General features: G+C 54.0%; 1 protein-coding gene across 1 annotated transcript in view; it reads right to left on the reverse strand.

The window, feature by feature from the left end:
* Positions 1–3,300, reverse strand: part of LOC118086636 (leucine-rich repeat and fibronectin type III domain-containing protein 1-like protein) — a 66,122-nt gene extending 62,822 nt beyond the window's left edge. The window contains exon 1 of the mRNA XM_035118523.3: positions 2,970–3,300. The gene's annotated coding sequence lies outside the window, so the exon portion shown is untranslated. The remainder of the gene's footprint in view (positions 1–2,969) is intronic.
* Between the last annotated feature and the right edge of the window lie 9,771 nt (positions 3,301–13,071).

Raw genomic sequence — 13,071 nt, forward strand, 5'->3', positions numbered from 1 at the left:
ACTACGTCTCATCTACTGAGTGGCCCAGAGACCCTAGGCCATCCCCTTCCCCTTGGCCAGGGGATCAGCCTCTCTCCCCTTCCCCTGGTAGTTAACCACACAAGATGAAAGCGCAAGGGGAGGGTGAGGCAGCAGGAGGAGATGAGCTAATTGCAGGAAGGAATCAACCCAAATCAAGTATATTTGGAATGCACAGCCACAAAAAGCCCACACAGGTGAGGGTGGGAGGTGAAAGCCACATTCGCAGACTCACAGAATTGTAGGGTTGGAAGGGAACCCAGGGGTCATCTAGGCCAACCCCGTGCAATGCACATTCAGGCCCAGAGAGAAGGACCGATAGAGGAGACGGGGCCAGAGGGCGGAGGCTGCACAACACATCCAGACCACCAAGAGGGCACCTGGAAGAGCGCAGAAGGCTGGCAGGAAGAGCCTTGACCTTTCAAGGTGGGCAAAATGGCAGGAAGGGAGAGGCAGGACTTCCGGGTCTCAGCTGCTCGTTCCGCAAGTCCCCAAAGGCTCAAACCAAGAGAGGGAAAGGCAGCCCCCAATGCGTCCTGCATCAGCCAGCATCTCTCCAAGGAGCAAAGCTTCGTTTACGGAACCCAGAGAAGCATTCTGCCATATTATATTAGCGCAGAAGCATTTGCGTGGGCAGCAATGACCTTTTCCCGTTTCCCTGAAATGCCCGTTGCAGGAAGCGTATCAGTGACGGAAGGGATCTTTCTCTTTGCTCCTGAGGTTGCGGAAGATAGAGGCTCCCAGAGACCAAGGGGAGTTAAAGGCCCCATGGGGCCGGCCCCACTGTGCAGCCACAGTGCAGGAGTGTATGGTAGTTAGTGCATGGGGACACCCCCGCCCCCCCCCAGGGGGCACCTTGCTCACTGAAGCAGACTCTCTCAGGGCCATTGCAGGCAGGCACCAAAGGCTCACCCCAATATCACCCTCCCCACTTGGGGTGCTGCCTGCCTTGACCAGAGCTCAGCAGAGAGCCAACGAGGGCCCAGGCGGTGAGTCTTACCCTAGCCGGCATCAGCCTGAGAAAGGACCTTTGGAGTCCCACCGGAAGGAGATCTACAAGGAATTGGGGGGGGAGGGGTTCCTAAGCCACAAGCCACTCTCCCACTCCAATCGACCAGAGGGCATTGCAGCTCTTCCAGAGCCAAGTCAGCAGGAAATGGGAACTCTGCGGGCAGAAGGAAGGCGGACAGACCCCCTGTAGAAGAACTGAACCTGGAGAGGTTCAACAGCACTTCCAAGAACCGCAGCAGAGAGGGGTCTAACCCTGGAGCTCTGACCACTGGACCCCTCTCCTCTAAAGCAGGGCTCCGTCCCTCCACAGGACACCCCTTGACTGGAGAGACACACAGAACTGCTGCCGACCCCAGCAAAGCAGAGTCAGGGACACCCCAGGAGGGGCGCACGGGGGTGGGGTGGGGTCTTTGCGTCCCCAGAGCAGGAGAGGCTGCTGAGGCTCTCTAGCTCCCCCCACTGGCAGCCCGCAAGGAAGGCAGCGGCAAGCCCTTCCCCTCCTCCCCTCAGACCACTGGACCACCATTTGCTTCCGCGCATCTTTTGCACCCTTCTCTCTCTGGCCTAGAAGGAACCACGTGACGCTTCGAAATGTCTCAGTCTCTCCCGCGCACCAGCTCCGCGAAGCCCCTTCGCCCAGCGGGTTCGAGCCCCGACCCCGAAGGCGGCATCTGCAGGCAGGGCCGGGAGGGACCCCCCCGGCGGTCAGCAGAGCCGTTGCTGCCAGTCAGCGCAGGCAATCCTTAGCTGGGTGGAGTGATGGCCTGACTCGGTCTTCGGCAGCCTGAATGGCACTGAGGAGCCCCCTCCGCAAGGTCTGGGTTCTCTTTGAGAACCTGGGAAGCTGCTCCCCCGGAGAAACATCCGAGGAGCGGCCAGGACGCTGCCTGCCTGCAGCTCCTCCTTCAGTCCTGCCACCGGCTCCCAGAAGAAAGGGTCAAGAAGCCCGCCTGGAACCCCCTCCCTCCTGCGGGGACAGGGATGCGGCGGCGGAGAGCGACCCCCGACGGGGCGGGCGAGTCCCCAACCTTCCCGCGGGCGCCGCCCTCGTCTGCTCCAGAGGAGGCCTCGGCCTGGAAACTCCAGCTCCGGCAGCTCCGCTTTCTCTGCCCACCAAAATCGGACGGCTGACTCGGAAGCAGGACCGCCACCTTCGACGACCCCAGGGGTCTAGGCCGCCGCCTCCAGCACACCCGCCCCAGTCAACTGTGGGGGGCGAGCGAAGCCGGGGGCGCCCCCTCGGAGCTCGCCTCGCCTTTCCAGGCGGCTGCGGAGCGGCAGATTGGGCCCGTCCTTGGCGCCGCCGTGCGGATGCTGAGCCATGACAGAGGGCAGGACCCTCGAGCCCAGCCGGGCCGGACGAGGAAGGGGGCGCCGCCTTAGTAGAAGAGGAGCCGTCCCGCCTGCCCGCCCGCAAATCAAGGTTGTTGTGGCTGCAGCGAGCAGGTCGCGGGGTCTTGGCTCCGGGAGGGGCGGGCCGCTTAAGCCAAGCCTTGAGAACGGGAGGCGGAACTGAAAACACGGAGCGCCCCCCACCCCCAACACACAAACGCACGACAGCGCGCATTGCCGTCCAAAGGGGCTATTGCGGGGCCCGGAGCCAGCGGCAAACTTCCCTGGGGGCGCAGCCTGCTGCCTCTGGGATGCTGAAACGGCGTTCTCCCCACGCCTGCGCTGCAGCGGAGGATCGCTCGTCCGGGGCGTGGGGGACACACAACCCAGCGCCCCCGGACAGGGCGAGGATGCGTGGGCGCTTCTCCCGTGGGAGGGGGGGGGGTGGAATCCCTCCGCTCATGGCCGCCTGCCCCGCCTCGGGGCAGAGGAGGAGGCTGCAAGCGCCGGCCAATTTCGAGGCAATTTCGAGCCGGGGAGGAAGGGACCCCTCCCCAGCAGCCGCGAGTGCCCAGCGGCCCCCCCCCCATGTAGCCGCGCCCTCTTACCTGGCCCCACGACCTCCCTCGGGAGCGGCGCCTTCCCTGCTGCTGCTGCTGCCGCCCCTCCCCGGCTGCTGCTCCTGGGGGCTCCGCGGCGGCGGCTCCGGCTCGGTTGGCCATGCGCCCGTCGGCGGCTCCTCCTGTCTGCCTGCCGGGGCCGCGGCGGGCGTCGCTCAGTCGGCGGGGCCGGAGGGCGGCTCCTCCATCCGGGCGCGTCCCTTGCCCCGTGGCCCGGCCGCGCCTTGCCCGCTCCGGCGTCCTCGTCCTGCTTGCCTGGGTAGGAGCGCGGCTCGGCTGCCGGCGTCGCGGAGGCGGCGGTGGCTCCTCCTCTCCCCCCACCCCATCGCCAAAGCCGAGCAGGCGCCGTAGCCCCGGCTCGGCCGGCTCGCACATGCCCGCTGGGGGGAGCCTCTCCGCCGTCAGGAACCGGCCAGCTCCGGGAGCGCCCCTCGACCCCACGCCCCCTTCTCTGGCGTTGCCTCGTCTGCTTTTTGGCTCCCGAGAGCGGAGCGGGGGATGCCCTTTGGCGCAAGACGCGGCCCCCGGGCGCGCTTCCCTCCGTGATGCCGCCAGGCCTCCTAGCAGCGGTGGGCTGGGGTGGGGCGCTGAGGGCTGCTTCGGCTTTCCGGGGCACTTGGGGCGCTCTTTGCCCCCAGAGGACGCGGAGGGCCAATCTGATTTTCGGGAGATGGTCGCTGCCTTTTGCGCATAGCTGCCAAGTTATCCCTTTTTTTACAGGGATTTTCCCTTATGCTGAATAGGCTTCCTCGCGAGAAAAGCGAAAACTTGGCAGCTATGCCTTTTGCGCCCAACGTCCCCCGCCCTTCAGCCCAGCTTTCCAGCCGGCTGCGGACAGACCGCGCCTCCAGGGCGCTCCCATCGCCAAGCCCCCCTGCCCCGTGGAGGAGACTGGTCCTCTGCCCGTCTACTAAGGGAACCCCCTTTTTGGGGAGAGAGTGCCTGATGGGATTCTGGTTTTCATTCTTCGCGCTGCATTTTTGTCAACCGCAAGACTGGGCTGGGCCGTGTGTCTGTCCAGACGACATGATCACTCCCCACCCCCCTCGGCGTCGCTGATGTGGACCAAAGAAAACGAAAGTTGCGCATTTGGTTTGGCTGCTGGAGTTGCCGAAAGGAAACGTTTGTAAATGGTTTTAAATAAAGTGAGAGATCGGGAAGCGACGCTCCCTTCCCCTCAGGGCGCTCCGCTCTCCTGAGAGTATCAGTTCATAATTTTATTGTTCTAGCCAAAGGCCATGACCAACTTGTATTAAGCAATAGTGTTAATAAAATAATCTGGAGCATACACCCATAATATAAAAATACATAATATACCAAAGACTGCCAAATTCCTGAGCAGTTTCCCTTGTGCATCTCTGACAGCTCCAATTCCAATATTATTTTTCCTTTCTAAAATCCAGTTTACCAACATCCATGATGAAAGAGAGAGAAATCACCAGAGACGCAAAAATGCTGTCCAGCTTGATTTCAGATCAAACCCACTAATCACCGCAACAATTTATAGTGATTTTATCTAACTCCCTTTTTCCTGATTTTTTTCCCCTGCAGCCAAAGCACTATGTGTAAAGAAGCTATTATTCTGACTCAAAAGAAACGGGATCATCTCTGCTGGGGTGTGCCTGCTTGCTTGGGCGAACAAAGATTTCAGACACTCATCTCTTGGATCTCTATATAAGGGGCAGGCTGACAGATCATGAGCGATGTCTTCCACCTGAGGTTGACCACAAATACTATGTCTGTGTGCTGGATCTTGTAGTGGCCATCCAAGACGGTACTTGAAACACAGCTCAATTAAGGCATTTCTTAAGGATACTGGTGAGAGTTTGTCAGATAAATAGCTCTAAAATGCTCTGTCCTCAAGAGTGGTTACCAAGGAGGAGATTTGGTGCAGGTACCTTTTAGATTCTATCCAGAAGAGCCAATCTCTTTAGTTGACACTTACGTTGTTGCTGTTGTTTAGTCATGTCTGACTCTTGATGACCCCATGGACCAGAGCATGCCAGGCACTCCTGTCTTCCACTGCCTCCCGCAGTTTGGTCAGACTCATGTTCGTAGCTTCGAGAACACTGTCCAACCATCTCGTCCTCTGTCGTCCCCTTCTCCTTGCCCTCAATCTTTCCCAACATCAGGGTCTTTTCCAGGGAGTCTTCTCTTCTCATGAGGTGGCCAAAGTATTGGAGCCTCAGCTTCCTTCCAGTGAGCACTCAGGGCTGATTTCCTTCAGAATGGATAGGTTTGATCTTCTTGCAGTCCACGGGACTCTCAAGAGTCTCCTCCAGCACCAGAATTCAAAAGCATCCATTCTTTGGTGATCAGCCTTCTTTATGGTCCAGCTCTCACTTCCATACATCACTACTGGGAAAAACATAGCTTTAACTATACGGACCTTTGTCGGCAAGGTGATTTCTCTGCTTTTTAAGATGCTGACTAGGTTTGTCATTGCTTTTCTCCCAAGAAGCAGGCGTCTTTTAATTTCGTGGCTGCCATCACCATCTGCAGTGATCATGGAGCCCAAGAAAGTAAAATCTCTCACTGGTCTCTCAAGGTCAAAGCAGAGTTAAATTCTAGAAAAAAACAAGAGTCTCTAAAACGTCTTGATTTCCAGAGTTGGTTATCACCCAATTCTATATAGCCAAAGAGCAGGAAAATGCTCAGTAAGCATAGTAGAATTTTTGAAAATATACTTTAACCGAACACAGTCTGCTCTCCTCTTAACTGTTTGCCACTCTGATTCTGTATGAAGAAGAGCTGCTGATATTCTTGATGGCGGAGAGTATAGCTTCTGAAAAAGATTATTTGCACAGTTTCCAAAATGCTGATGGAGTTTGTATCAGAGCCCCAGATTTCAACACCATAGTGCATTTGAGTAAGGACTTTGCTACCAAATATATTTAGGGCAGGTTCAATCAGCTGCCCTCCCTTATTGTGACAGAACTTCCTTGAGGCCCCTGTGGTCCTCTGTGCTTTGACTTCTACTGCCTCCCTAGGATGCTTCCTAGGGAAGGTTTCACTAAATGTATCTAAAGGAGCAACTCTCTTCTACAGCTTGCTAATCTAAGCATCATTGATACCTAGGACTGTGTTTGCCAAAAATCACAATCTTGGTTGTGAAGTAATTTATAGTTAGGCGTTCCTGTTTACAGTACACGCTGGACATCTCCAGGAAATCCCTGACACCCAATCAGGAAAGACACAGAAACACTGAAACTTGATTTATCTGCTTACATCTAGAGCAGGGGTGGCCACCTCCCAAGAGACTGCAATCTACTCACAGAGTTAAAAACTGGCAGTGATCTACCCCCTTTTTTGGAGTCCAAGTCAAAGTTGTTGAGCTTTTCTTAGGAAGAAGAAGAAGAAGAGTTTGGATTTGATATCCTGCTTTATCACTACCCAAAGGAGTCTCAAAGCGGCTAACAATCTCCTTTCCCCTCCTCCTCCACAACAGACACCCTGTGAGGTGGGTGGGGCTGAGAGACTTCAGAGAAGTGCGACTAGCCCAAGGTCGCCCAGCAGCTGCATGTGGAGGAGCGGAGACACGAACCCGGTTCCCCAGATTACAAGTCTACCGCTCTTAACCACTACACCACACTGGAAGGCCCATTTTTGGAGGGTTCGGGTCAAAGTTGTTGAGCTTTTTCAGGGAGGAGGTAAAATGTTGAGCTTTTTTTTTAGGGGAGCCACAGTTGTTCAGCTTCTTTGGGGGAGCTAATGATCTACCAGTGATCTACCGCATACGTCCAATTATGTCCTGGTAGATCACAATCTACCTGCTGGACTTGCCTGATCTAGAGTGAGGTTCTTTCTGTTCCTAGTGACTGGAGAGCGGAAGTTTGCATTGGCTAAATATGGCATCAAACCATTAATATAATGTTGAAAACAGAGGGAGCCAGAACGGACGCAACCTTGCTTCACCCCTCATAACATTTTAAAAGCATCAGCCATAACATTATTCAGACCTACTCTGACCCTCATTTGTGTATTGCTGTGTATAGTTCTTGGATCAATAGCAGAAGCCTGCGGTCGATGTCAGCAATTTGAAATTTCTCTCACCGTCTGCTTCAAAAGAGTCGATGTCAGCAGAAAGATCAATAAAAGGTTGCATAAAGATTATTCTTAATATTCTTAGCATTGTTGTTGTTGTTGTTGTTTAGTCATTTAGTCATTTAGCCAATCTCTTTAGTTGACACTTACGTTGTTGCTGTTGCTTAGTCGTTTAGTCGTGTCCGACTCTTCGTGACGCCATGGACCAGAGCATGCCAGGCACTCCTGTCTTCCACTGCCTCCCGCAGTTTGGTCAGACTCATGTTGGTGGCTTCAAGAACACTGTCCAACCATCTCATCCTCCATCATCCCCTTCTCCTTGTGCCCTCAATCTTTCCCAACATCAGGGTCTTTTCCAGGGAGTCTTCTCTTCTCATGAGGTGGCCAAAGTATTGGAGCCTCAGCTTCAGGATCTGTCCTTCCACACACACACTCCAACCTACTTGAGCCAAGCATCGGAGGGATTCTGGCCTTCATGGGCTTCATGGGCTCCCAGCCTTGTCCACATGCTTCTGTGGCTTTGTGGGGGCTTCGTGACACCTGCCTGCACCCCCAACAGCCCTTTGATGTTCTGGGAATCTGTGCATGGTAAACGCTAATCACTTCTTGGCTGGCCGCTTCCCCTGAGCTGGAGCTGCTGTCAAACCTGGGCAGAGCTGTGGCGCTTGTGCTTAGCCTCCTAAATTCTGGTTAAACACTAATTTTCTGTCAGGAGTCTGACAGGACTGGGCAGGGCTGGGCTGGATGGAATCCAGCTCAGCATATCCAGCTACCTGGTTGCCGTCTCCATGGCATTCTGATGGTTCCTGCGAGGACAGCCCTGCCATTGGCAGCTGTGTTGCAAGGGAGGGCTGGGGAGAGAGGGAGGGTGGGGGAGGCCAGGCCTTTCCCTCTAGGCTACTGCCATCCTTGTGGGGCTCAGGGAAGGGGCTCAGAGTCCGGGAAGGGGCAGAGGGGAGGGGAAGATGGCCTGCCTGGAGGGGGGTGGGAGCAGGAGGTTCACCTACAACCCCCTCCCTGTGCTGTCTGATTCCCACCCCCACTCCCCGCAACATTCATGCCTTGGTCAAACCACCCCTGGAGTCCTTTGTCGAGTTCTGGGCTCACATTCTAAGAAGGTTACTGACAAGCTGGAATGTCTGCAGAGGAGGGCAACCAAGATGATCAAGGGTCTGGAAACCAAGCCTGATGAGGAACAGTTGAAGGGGCTGGGTACGTTTAGCCTGGAAAAGAGGAGTCTGAGAGGAGATAGGAGAGCCATCTCATGGGCTGCTACACGGAAGACGGAGCAAGCGTGTTTACTCCTCCTCTGTCAATTTTAAAATATCATTTTAAAGTAAAGGCCTGAGTTTGGCAAGGATCCTGTTGGGTTTCTGCAATGCATTGTAAGTGGAGCATTTGGAAGCTTCCAGGGGGGTCAGGATACAGTGGAGAGTTTGACACCCTGCATCCCTAGGGATTGGCCAGGTTGTCCCCTGCCAGCCAGGTGCACCAGAGGGGCACAAACATTGCACCTCTCCACTCCACTGGGCCAGAGTGGCCAGGAGCCAGCCCACCTGTCCACGTTCTCTCCTTGCCAAGGGCACAAGGGAGCCTAGGTATGCCTCTGTCTGCATGTGAGACGTGAGTTGCTCCACCTGGCTGAGGTTCCCTCTGCCTCCCCCCCCCTGCTGTTAAATCCCCCCTGCTGGTATCTTCCAAAAAAAATAAGAGGAGCCCTGCAGCTGGATCAGGCCCTAAAAGCCTACCCAGCCCTCCTCTCCCTCCCCCTCCTCTTCCTCCCAGCTTCTTTCTCTTCCTCCTCCTGTGTGCTGACTATTCATGCACTTGATTTAAGGGGGGGGGCTCTCTTCCCTTTCCACAGCTCTTCCTGTGCCACCTGCACGGGCTGCCCCACCCCCACCCCAATCCTCCTGGGTCTTGCACGACTTCTTGAGAGATTATTTCCCCGCCTCCCTGCTTGCAGATATCTTAGCATTCCCAGAGAATCAGGTTGCACAGCTGGCCTGCTGCTGATAAAGGCGAGGCATAAACCTTGCAAGGATGTTGAGGGGGGGGTGTCCCTGTGGGTAAAGAGGGGGCCTTTGTGTTTGGGGGCAGAGAGGCACGGGCAGAGCATTTCCTTGAGAAGCAGCTTCTTCTCAGAAGGGTGAGCTCAGTGCCTGGAATTACCTGCCATGGCGATCACGTAACGGAATGCAACATCTCCATTAACTGAACCATCAGACCCACAGATCTAAGACTTTCTAGTACGACCATGAAAGGAGAACCTGGTTCTTCTGAGGCAGGGGCAAAACTAGTCTTTATGTCACCCAAGTCAAAGACCCAGTCTGGCACACACACACCCCATGCACATTTGCGTGCGTCACACACAAACACAGGCTGGGAGTTTCAATGGCGCCCCTCTGGAGGCTTCGACCAGGACAAAAAACCAGCTAGCAGTGATGTGCAGTCCTTGGACTAAGAGGACCAGGCTATTCCCCTCTAGAAGCTCCCCTTGAAGCTTCTGCCCGGCTTAGGGAGGAAGGTATGAGGATTTGGTGGGTCTAGGATCCATGCTGCCATCTTCCCCAAGCCCACCTGTCAGAGCCCTGGTACCTCCTTCGCAAAGCCCAGGAAGCTTCTGACTGGCTTAGGGAGGTCAGGACGTCACACACATGACATCGTGCCCCCCATTCCCCTCGCAAGTTGGCACCTCTGGCCCTAACTGTTCCCCTATGAAAAATTTCACCGCACGCCATTGTCAGCAAGACACTCTCCCCCCCCCCCTCCCAGCTATGGCTCTTTCTGGGGACTGGCTCCTCCTTCTGACAAGAGAGCATCTCAAAACCACCATCAAACCAGAGGTTCCCTTCATCCCTGAAAAGATGTTCTGCGATTTGCTCTGTTGTCATATGGATAAAATGAACTCATCCTCTCTGGGGGGGGGGGTCTCCAACGTAGTGCCCATGGAGACAACAACCTCCCCTTTTCTGGGCACCATGGAGAAGGGGACATCATTATGCCCATGGGCACCATGTTGGTGACCCCCAGAGAGGGTACAGAATGTCCAGGCCCACCCTGGGCCACTTCCTGGGCAACCCTGAGGCTCATCTTCTTAATCAGTATCATGTGGTGGAAGCAAGTGCCATAAAATGTGTATTTGCAGAAGGCCATGGGAGATACCAGCAGGGCAGACCTTTGATGTTCATTTCAAAAAGTGGGTCAGTTCATATGCATTTGTTTATGGTTGAACATAAGAACATCGGATGGGGTGGAAGGTTTGCAGGCTAGGAAGGACTTGCTCACAAATTTATTGCCAGCTGCTGCACGAGTTATTATAGCTAGGAAGGGGCAAGCAGAATATAAAATGGAAGAATGGTACAAAGACGTGTGGGATAATAGCTATTAATGATAAATTAACATGTGCTACTAAGGTAAAACGGGGTATATGCAGGAGAAGTGATTTTGCGGAGATGTGGAAAGTATTCGTAGAATTTGTACTGTTAAAACGGAAAGGGGTCAAGCCATCGCAAGAGGTGTTGAAATTTTGGGAGGTTGGATAGTTACAGTGGAATGGTCTCAGGGGTGGGGTGCACATTTTTAAAAATTTATTATTAATACTTTGTCAAAAAAAGAAAAGGGGAAAAAAGAAATTATGCATGCAGCGGGGGGGGGGGAATGTAAGCACCAAGGTACACTGTTTTAAAACTTGCCTCATTACAGGTGCAATTAGGGTATAAAAAAATAAAAGGCAATTTTTCTGCCGCAGCCTCTAATGGCATCTTTAAGTTTAATTAGTGTTTAAAAAAATATGCAGAATTAACCAAACGTGTTTTTTTTTTAAAAAAATACAACAACAACCAAACATCAGAAGAGCCTTCTGGATCAGGCCAATGGCCCTTCTAGCCCAGCATCCTTTTCTCACAGTGGCCAACCAGATTCTCATTATGGGAAGACTGAAAGCAGGATTCGAACACAAGAGGAAGTCTCCCCTCCTGTGGTTTCCAGCAACAGAGATTCAAAAGCATGGCTGCCTCCAACCATGGAGGCAGAGCAGAGCCATCCTGGATGGAAGCCGTCAATGGCCCTCTCCTCCTCCATGAGTTTGTCTAAGCCTCTTTGAAAGCCATCCAAGTTGGTGGCCGCCTCCTGCAGCAGTGAGTTCCACAGTTTAACTGTGTGAAGGACTTGCTTTTCTCTGTCCTGGGTGTTCCAGCATTCAGCCCCAGGGAATGTCCACAAGTTCGAGTGTCAGGACGCTGACCAACGCACAATCTTCGCAGTAGGGCTCTGTTCCAATGGCATGAAGTAGTCATGACAAACCAGTAGATTCCTATCTGCTGCAACCTTCATCCGCCTTCACAGCCGTTGTAACAAACCACTTGTTATCATCCGCCTGTTCTGCCATTGAGGACTTCTTGGATCATTCTTTGTCTAGCTCCTTTCCTTTGACCTTATCGCCTTGAGTGACCCTCCTGGGAGTACGAGATTCCTGATGGCTTCACTCACAAGGGTCATAGGAACATGCAAGCCCACTCACCACTGACAAGGTGATAATCCAGCAATCCACCCCTCCTATTGCTCCACTCACAGGAAGGGAAATGCAGTCATACCTTGGGTTACACCCGCTTCAGGTTGTGTCTTTTCGGGTTGCGCTCCGCGCCGAACCTGGAAGTACCGGAACAGGTTACTTCCGGGTTTTGGCATGTGCACATGCACAGAAGCACTAAAACGCACTTTGCTCATGCGCAGAGGCGCCGAATCGCAACCTCCCGCGCGGATCACATTTGCAACCCGAGCATCCACTGTAAAGAGGAAACATGGGCACAGGCTTAGGGGGCGAAGAAGAAGACACCAAAGGTCTCCATCACCACCACCACCACCATCTCCCATGCCGTCATCTATATAGCCAGGAGGGACAGCAGATCAAAGAGGCAGTGGGTGGCAGCAGCCTTTGTTTCCCCTTAGAGGGAAAGGAGGAAGGGGAGCTTTCGGTGGAAGAATCTGAAGACCCCCATCCACCCTGCCCAAAGGGATGCTTTATCAGTCAAAACTCTTCACTGTCATGGTGGCCAAAGCTAGACGATGTCTAGAATTGCCGGAAGGCCAGATGAAAGCGCACAGAACCTGTGGAGACGAACCAGTGGCGTAGCATGAGTTGCCAGCACCCAGGGCCATGCGGAGGGGCTGGGTAGAAGGGAGGGAAACAGATGGAGTTCACAGGCGCATTCAGCTGCCTAACGCCATACACGTCACCCGAGAGATCATAGCTGCAGAGAAAATGAAAGAGAAATTGTTCCATTGTCTGGAGAGGTCACTTCCTGGTTTGAATATGGAAGCCATTTTCAATGGAGCCCAGCGACAGAAGCATGCAGTTGTATTGTGGCTGCACCAGGTGTCGAAATTTTGTACCCCTAAGAATTTTGTACCCCAGGCAACTGCCCCTATGCCCCCCCCAAACGCTACACCACTGAGACAACCGCACCCAAGGGAACAAAAGGTGCTTTCCTGACGGCCAGCACTGGGTGGTTACGTTCACCTTCCAGATTCCTTTTGTGATACATTGACTGAAGGGTGGACATCTTCAGCCAGACACAAGACCACACATAGGTTGGTTACGAAGCGCTATGTCTTCCCAGCCGAGGTGAGGAACCAGCTGGCTACCCCTGTTGTCAAGTACAGGAATTCCCCTCTCCCTTCTGGTGGCTTCCTGATAAGAATTAATGAGCATTTGGTAGATTTATAGTCCTTTTATTACAGCATTCTCTTACAAGCACAAACAGGCAACTCTCCTTAAGGATATTAGTTGCCTACCCTGACTCTTCCTTGCAATTTCCGCAGCAAGGAGCCAAATGGAAGTTCCTCCCCCCGCATCTCCTTTGTTCTCTGACACGCTCGGTCCTCTGAGTTCAGGAGGAGGGAGGGGGTTGCCCTCCACTCTCGAATGATGTATCGCCCACCTGCTCCCTCCCTTCTGGTTGCTTAGCTACTATCTCATAGCTGGGCAGCTCCTCTCTCAACTGTGCAGCTTCTGCCTGTCTCCCTGCTTCTGGTGATGCTAGAA

This window comes from Zootoca vivipara, chromosome 6 (assembly GCF_965207765.1).
Source record: "Zootoca vivipara chromosome 6, rZooViv2.hap1.1, whole genome shotgun sequence".
In the NCBI taxonomy this organism is placed as follows: domain Eukaryota; kingdom Metazoa; phylum Chordata; class Lepidosauria; order Squamata; family Lacertidae; genus Zootoca; species Zootoca vivipara.